This window comes from Bombus huntii, chromosome 9 (genome assembly GCF_024542735.1).
Source record: "Bombus huntii isolate Logan2020A chromosome 9, iyBomHunt1.1, whole genome shotgun sequence".
NCBI classification, from domain to species: Eukaryota; Metazoa; Arthropoda; class Insecta; order Hymenoptera; family Apidae; genus Bombus; species Bombus huntii.
Genome location: NC_066246.1, coordinates 12718246 through 12726102, shown reverse-complemented (window position 1 = coordinate 12726102; position 7857 = coordinate 12718246).

Here is a 7857-nt window from a genome sequence, read left to right as displayed (position 1 = left end):
CAGTGTCGGGTGTCTCGATCGATTTTATTCTTTCGCCGTGTGAATCTTTTAAGTTCAAAACGATGGATCGATCGATCGTCGATTTGAGCTACTCAAGGAAGATGGATAGATGAACTCGATAGCTACGAAAATATGACACTACGCTTTAACTTTATCAAATATCGACCAAACATCCAAAAGATGTAGTGAACTTTATTGGGAATATGGCTACATTATTGTATTGAATATGTATACATTATTTTTTCAGGAAAATAAGAAAGAATTTTCTTTCTCTATTCTTAACAAATCAATAAACCATATATAACCACATTTCACTCTTTATTTCTTTATGTGAAAATAGAACGAAGGTTACTTCAAAATAATATAAAACACATATCGAAACAAAACAACCAAAATGAAAATAATTGCCTATATACTACCGCTATCTACAAATGAAAAAATTAATTTTAAAGGATCCTACTACAGCGAATTACTTGCAATTAATCATTCCCGAAGACAACAATATCCAACTGCAGAAAGCTCAACAGACTATCGAGTTACGGCTTCGGTACTCGTCCAGGACTCTCCAAATTGAATTCCCTTGAATAAACGGAGAAGGAAGTTTGGTGCGAGCTGGAGGTGTTTGTGAACCCAGGAAGAGAATAAAAGAATGTTGGTCGAGCAAGCGAGTGGACAGACAGGCAAACGAACCGTTATGGGCGATCGCGCACAAACATTAATTACGCAAGATCAAATTCCAAGTTAGGATCCGGCTAGGTGGAGCGACGCGACAGGATATAACCGCATACCTTCGACGAACAAGGATACACGTATCTTGGAAGGTCCTGGCCGAGTATGTGCCACGTACTCGCGTAATCCTGCACAACAGCTGGGCCAACCAGTGTACCCAGATGCCTATCGACATTCCATCCACCCACAATCATCGTACTAGAGGAGATGGAAGCGAAGCTCTCGAGGCAAGCAGAGCAGAGCAAAGGCCGTGGAGTTGCTCTCGGTGATTCAGGATTCAGACTACTTAGCATAATGATCGCTGCGACTATCGTGGGCCATCGTGATGATCAGACAACCGGTGTCTCGATTAAAGGAGATTATATGTTAATAAATTCTTTCCTCGCCCGCGTTCGATGTTCATCCCCGTTGCTCGAGCCTCGATTTCTGCCGCCATTAAGTCAGCTGGTTAGGTACGAGCCGTCGCGTCATCCCGTTCGCTTTCCGATCGACTGGCCGAACGCGCTGCTCTCGTAATTGCTTAATCACCAATTACAACGAACAATGCCTCGAAACCTCGCCAATTCACTCCTTTGTTTTTAATCGATTAGTTTTCTCGTGCAAACGCACATCAAGTACATCGAAACGATCTGGGAACTTAATTTCTCTGTGATTCGAGTGATTCTCTTTTATTTCAATGGACGACGTGATCCTTCTCCTGAACACATCCGATTACGTCATGCGCCGGAGGTCATTGGTGAACTCTGGTGCATGAGAAGTAACGGTGTCACAGTCGAATTCCTGGGAATACGTTTTAGTGTACGACGAAAAGGAGAGTTTCAGTCGAATCAACCTTTATGCTGATTAACATAGGAAAAGATACTCTTACAAGCTTCTCGAAGATCGCTTATCCTTATACGATCTCTACAAATAACAAAACGTAAACTGAATAGCTTCCTGGACTCTGAGATAATGGTTGAAATTTTAGAAGCAAAGAAACAACACGGCTGCCGATGTAAACTAACAATCCAAAACGGCAGAATTTACGTGTTTTTCAATTAGCATATCGCCGGATGTGGCGCGGTCCACGTGTACTGTTATGTTTTCCTGCGATCCGAGTCCTTGTTACGATAAGTCAGAGAGACTCTGGTCGCACGCATGTCGCGACACAAAGAGCGATAATCGAAGGCAGGAGGAAGCTGGTCTGGCGGACGCGCATCGAGGGCGAAAGAGGCGAACAGGAAAGCTCGGCGGCAGCAGTGGCCATATCGAAGTCGCTCTAAAAATCCGAAATGACCGGCGTGTGCAGCTGTGCCCGGCGCAGCGTAGCTACTTTCTCGAATGGTGACGCGAGCCGGTTGGGCCCAAGTGCACCCTACTGTATAAGGAGCAAATATGATATCAGTAAAACATCTGTATATGGCCAGTGGTATACGTCCAGCGTAAGTGGTCGTCTTTCGTCCTTCTCGTGGGTCTGGACTCGATGCGCCTCTATATCTGGAGCAGCGCAAACTCAAGTCCGTACCGAGAAGCCGGTAATAGCGGTTGGTTACCTCTTTGACAGACTTATTAGCAAATATAAATCGTGGTCTTTGCCGTTACAACAGCTCCCATACTTCTTTGAGCCGCTACCGCGAGAGAAGCGCGTGCGTTCCTTGAGATATGTATAAGGAGCCGAGATATATAGGATGCGCGACTTCGAGTCTCCATTGGAAAAAACAGCACCAGTTCGAAGGATGAAAAAGAGATCAGATCTTAATTAACGCGCGGAACGGGAACGCAGGATAGTCGGTGGTAGCGTAACGACCGCGTTAAATTTGATTTACAGCGCCCTTTTCGACGGTCGCGGCTCGTTCGTTAACCGCGATCCCGGCTCTCTGTGTGTCACTCAGATATACGATTCCTCGATTTCCGCGGCTGATTCATTTCCAGGGTTATTTACAGATTTCGTAGGAACACGCTGCACCGGATATCTGTAACGCGCAAAGAATACGATGTTCCCAATGGTAACACGGAAACGAGTAAGTTTGATGTCAACAAATACGGTTTTAACTGGTCTACTTGAGATGAATTGAAAGCGTCCAGAATACGGAAATGCTACTGTGAACGTATGTTCTCGATCGATTTCTGGATCACTGAATGAATGTCTGCACGATAGTTGTAAATTCATATTTAGAATTCAATATTATATACCAAATTTATGTACTAGCTATTTAAACTCCATTATATTTCACCTATAATAAGAAAACACCGCAGAAATATAAATTTGTATCGTGTAATTCAAATTCAAATTCGCAAATTGTTAAAAATTGTTCGAACGAATTATTTCAAATCTACGAATCATGTTGAATTTCTTTCTCTCGTACCACAAATCTTTCAAAATACAATATAGTCGTAGAAAATTGCTAAAAAAAGATGAAACCAATGGAATTAATGATATAAAACGCGTTGATAGCGACAGGGAACAAGGTAGATGAACTCGCGTTTTTCACTCATCGGCGAAACGAAGGCCACCAAATATAAAGTTTCATGCGGAACGCAGTCTGCAGGCTGCACGCCGTGACGAGATGCAAAGTGATACTCGTCTTTGGGCTGGACGATGGGAAGAGATTCGAGGAGACGCGCTTCTTTCGAGAAGGTTGAAGGGCAGTGGTGTGGGTGAACCTTCTAGGGATCGCGTCGAAACAAACGAGAAGGAGGGATGTGACAGAATGCAGTGTACTGGTATCGTGTTGCCGTACCTGCCAATTACGAAGCCGCTCTTGCGGTAGGTTCCTCGTCGATGAACGGAACGGACACTTTGGACATGCCGTGACACGGTCATCGACTACGTGGATTTCATAGTCAACCCCGAGAATGTGTGCTGAATCGCGGACAAGCAAGTACGGTTCCGACCTTCAGATTCATTTTATTCTACGCAGAAGTTGATTCTGTTGCGACTGTGGTTTTGAATCGATTTATAAATCAAAACTCGAGTTAACTCGAGTTGATTAGTAAAAAGACAAGTTAGATTTGGCATATATATTTTTTTTCAATGATAATAAAGAGTAATTAAGGAGTCGTAAGCAGAATTATGAGCTTCTAGTGTATTCGAATATAGGTTAATTATTGCACTTGATTGTAGTTGTTTTACGTACAATACGTACAATAGTGGATCGTTTCATAAACGAGAACTCAAAGTTAGTGTTTAATGCGATTGTAAAGGATCAATTTGAGAGGTGTAAATAAAAATCGAAATTTGGAAATAGCTTGGAAAAATTTTCCAGTTAAGAAATTTTAATGTTTGATATAAACAAACTAAAGAATTTGAACATATGAAATTTAATACCTGGAAATTGCAAGATCAATTTCGGTAATATGAGATTTCAATTTTTACAAATAAAGATGCGTAAGTAGCATTGCATGTAGAGAAATGATTGTGCAAAATAGAATTACTAAACTTGGAAATGGAGATTGCGGTTTAATTTTGCTAACTGCGGTTTCCGACAACTATGGATAATCCGTTCATACAGACGCGCTTGGAAAGATTTTCTTTACTCCTCGAAGAAACTGTTGCTGTATACAACACGCACAGCGTTTTCCTAGTACGTTAATCACATGTAATTCCCCCGACAGACTGATACGTACAAGAGAAAGCGTATCCCTATTGTTCATGGCGTACAAGAAAACTCCTGTATTTATTCACTCGTGTCTCCATAGATTTTCTTACGAATAGAAAGAGAAAGATCTCCTTTTGTAGCAAAGAAACAAAAACCCTGGTTATCGAATATACAAATTATCAGAATCGTCTATACTGTTTTCGTATTGAACTTTCCTTGATACAATTTATTTAATACTTACAAGCATGTGATAAGCAAACGGTCTTTATCTTGAATTATAAATTAGTTAAACTTCTTTTTAGAATTCTCGTTGCAATTCGTTGCGATTACAAATTCTACAGACAATAAAAATAGACTGAAGAGATTTAAATTTCGATATACATTATTGAATTATATCGGTTGTGTTCCACAACTTCTCTTCATCTTTCACGCAACTTGAATATTCCATCCTTCCAAAATCCTTCCTCTCAGGTTCCTCGGCGAAAAACTATTCAATATGATTTTTTATATCGACCAAAGAGTTGAAGCGCATTGTCCTAATAAAACACGACGGCCTTCCGACGTTTCAGACGTTTTTTCCTTAACAACTATCTTCAATTCGTCTAATTGCGAGCAATACTTTTACGAATTTATCGTCTGGTTGTTTGGTAGAAGCTTATAATACAAGATTCCTTTTCAGTCCCAGCAGACACAGAGCATGACTTTCTTTGGACGAAGACCGGCTTTTGGAGTGGCTAAAGGTGATTTATTCTGCTTTTCCCAAAATCTTTACCTCTCAACATTATTATAAATAATCCATTTTTCATCCCCCGCCACTACTTGCTTCAAAAATGATGTCTCCTCGTTGCGTTTATAGAGCGAGTCACAAATGGAAATGCGATCCACCAGTTTCCTTTCCGTTAAATCGCGAGGAACCTATAATATATCAAAGCGGATTATATAGCCAGGCTTCACAAAATGTTCGTGGATAGTGGATTTTAATATTTTTGATATTTCTGCTAGCTCACATGTCATATAGCGTCGGTTATTCTCGAGCAGTGTTTCGATCTGATCTTTATCAATGACGGAGGGCCTACCCAGACGTTCTTGATCTTCAAGGTTGAAGTCACCAGCTTTAAACCTAGGAAACCACTTTCGCACAGTTCTTTCAGCTATAGCACCGTCACCATAAACAGCTCATATCTTGTTTGTTGCTTGTGTGGCATTTTTGCCTTTTCGGTAAAAGAAAAGCATCGAATGCCTATAATGCACTTTGTTTCCTTCCATATTTAAGAGCGTATAAAATTAACAAACATTAATGTATCCTAATCAAACTTTTTCTAAAGATGCCTGAAATATCACCTTTTAGAATATGTACACATGTCATTTGTTTTCAATTATTCGGATATATTCAGGCCTGTCCTAATGCCACCTATCGAAAATCGACACGAACTTTCCGAAAAACCCGATATAATATATTTTTCAATTAATCGATTTCTCAATTTTCTAGATATTCTTGGGAATAAAGTCAATTCTCTTGACTCTTTAGTTATACTACCGATACAATAACTCTTCTTGATCGAATCTTTATAAATTATAAAATCTCAGCAAACCGTACTTCCGCAACGGAAAGATCGTATGCTCGATTCATTAGACTGATAATTATCTACAGCATAGGAGATGTCTTTCACGTTCTCGCTTGATTTCGCGGCGTTTAATCAGAAACGAAGAGCAGCAATGAATTCTAAGTCTAATCGTATTTATGCCGTTTGACTTTTAACCCAGACAAGCGTAATCGAATTGCAACATGCTCCGTGGCGTGCATCGAATCGTATTAATCTTGTGCACGGCGTCTGCATCACCCTCTTCCTACTTTACAGTCATTCTAGTAACCGTGTTATCGACTGTCGTTCAGATTCATTGTTGTTACTTTATCAGCATACGCGGCATACTTTGCAGAACTGATCTTGTGCTTTTGTTTGCGGAAGAACGTTACAGCTGACTGAATCGAGAAGTAAATTACGTATATTACAAAAATTAATACGATTCAAATCTTTACGAAGAATCATTATTTTAAATCATTGCGTTAAGTTATTTTCACGTTATGAAAATTTTACGAACAGGGGCGTTAATAATGAACTCATTAAGAAATTTAAGTTTCGAAGAGAAAATGAATTGTTTTATTCCATTTAGGAATTTGAATTTCATAGTAGCCAGGTACTAGCCAGACTATGAATAAATCTTTCCTAGGACTCATGCTTGATATTATTATTATTAAGTGTTTATCCAGTTTGACAAATGTTGGTGTTCTAGGCTACGTGCCAAACCCAACATTAAACATAAATAAAATACAAAGACGCGCAAGTGAATTAACTTATGGAATGTAGGAGATAACCAACTTTATGAGAGATTGTATTAACTAATATTTAGTCAAACTACCGATAAAACATTCTTGACCCTAAACTCGGTTCTAAATAAATTCTGCATAATTTCAAGAAGCAACTACTATGCTTATCATTGTAATTCCAAGCTTTTTTGACAAGTGCTTTTATAATTCATAGCATAACGCCTGTCAGCCTACTACTTCACTAGACGCTTGACAAGCAATAAAATGGGGTGAAACTACGCTAAGCTGCATTTTTATGCATTTTATTTCCTGTCTACTACAGTGCACTCTGTACAGAATGATGAAGTGCCTCCTGTAATTAAAAAATATGTTCCATTATCTCCTAACTTAATTCCTTTTTAATAATTCCCAATCAAATAAAAGAATAATATTTGATTCATGAAATAATAAAAAATATAATCGAAAATCGTTATTTTTTCGCGTCAATAAAGACACCTTTGACATATCAATATATGGAGTATATAAAAATAAATTTATCTAATTAAATCCATGTTCAAAAGTGTTACAATTAGTATAGTTATATTTACTGAGAAAGTAAAGAAAATTAAATAATCACTAAAATATGCCAGTACGATTCAGCTCAATATTTTATACCTTAAAAGCAGCAGATAATACGATATCTTAATAATTTTGTTTAGAAACGTACAGTATTTTTAATTCACGTTATATTGATGCTTCGGTAATAGGAGATATTTTAAGATTTTTGAGAGCAATATGAAAGAGAAACCGAATAAAAACACGAGGTAAGGAACTCAGCGAAACATGGAAGAATGCAGTCGAAAGTATCATAACGATATATACGGCAATATGTACAGTTTCGTTTTCTTATCATCAATTATCATCAACATCTTCTATATGAACGTTAGGTATTACTGAATCTTCGATTTCATCGAAAGTATTCCACCGCGGATGCTTTCATCAACGGTGGAATTAAAGGGCCAAAGTGATAATCGAGAGCTAATATTCAGGCGATTCGACGAATTTAAATACGAAATTTAACAGACTGGGCAAAGAACGTAACTGTCGATGGATACAAGGCGTGCCGTCTTCCCTTTTACCTTTTCTTATCAACGGTTATCGCCGTGGCATCTTCGGTATTAACGTTTAATCGAGCAGAAAGAGGATGACTCGGCTTCGTTGTCGGCCGTTCAGTCCGGTGACCGA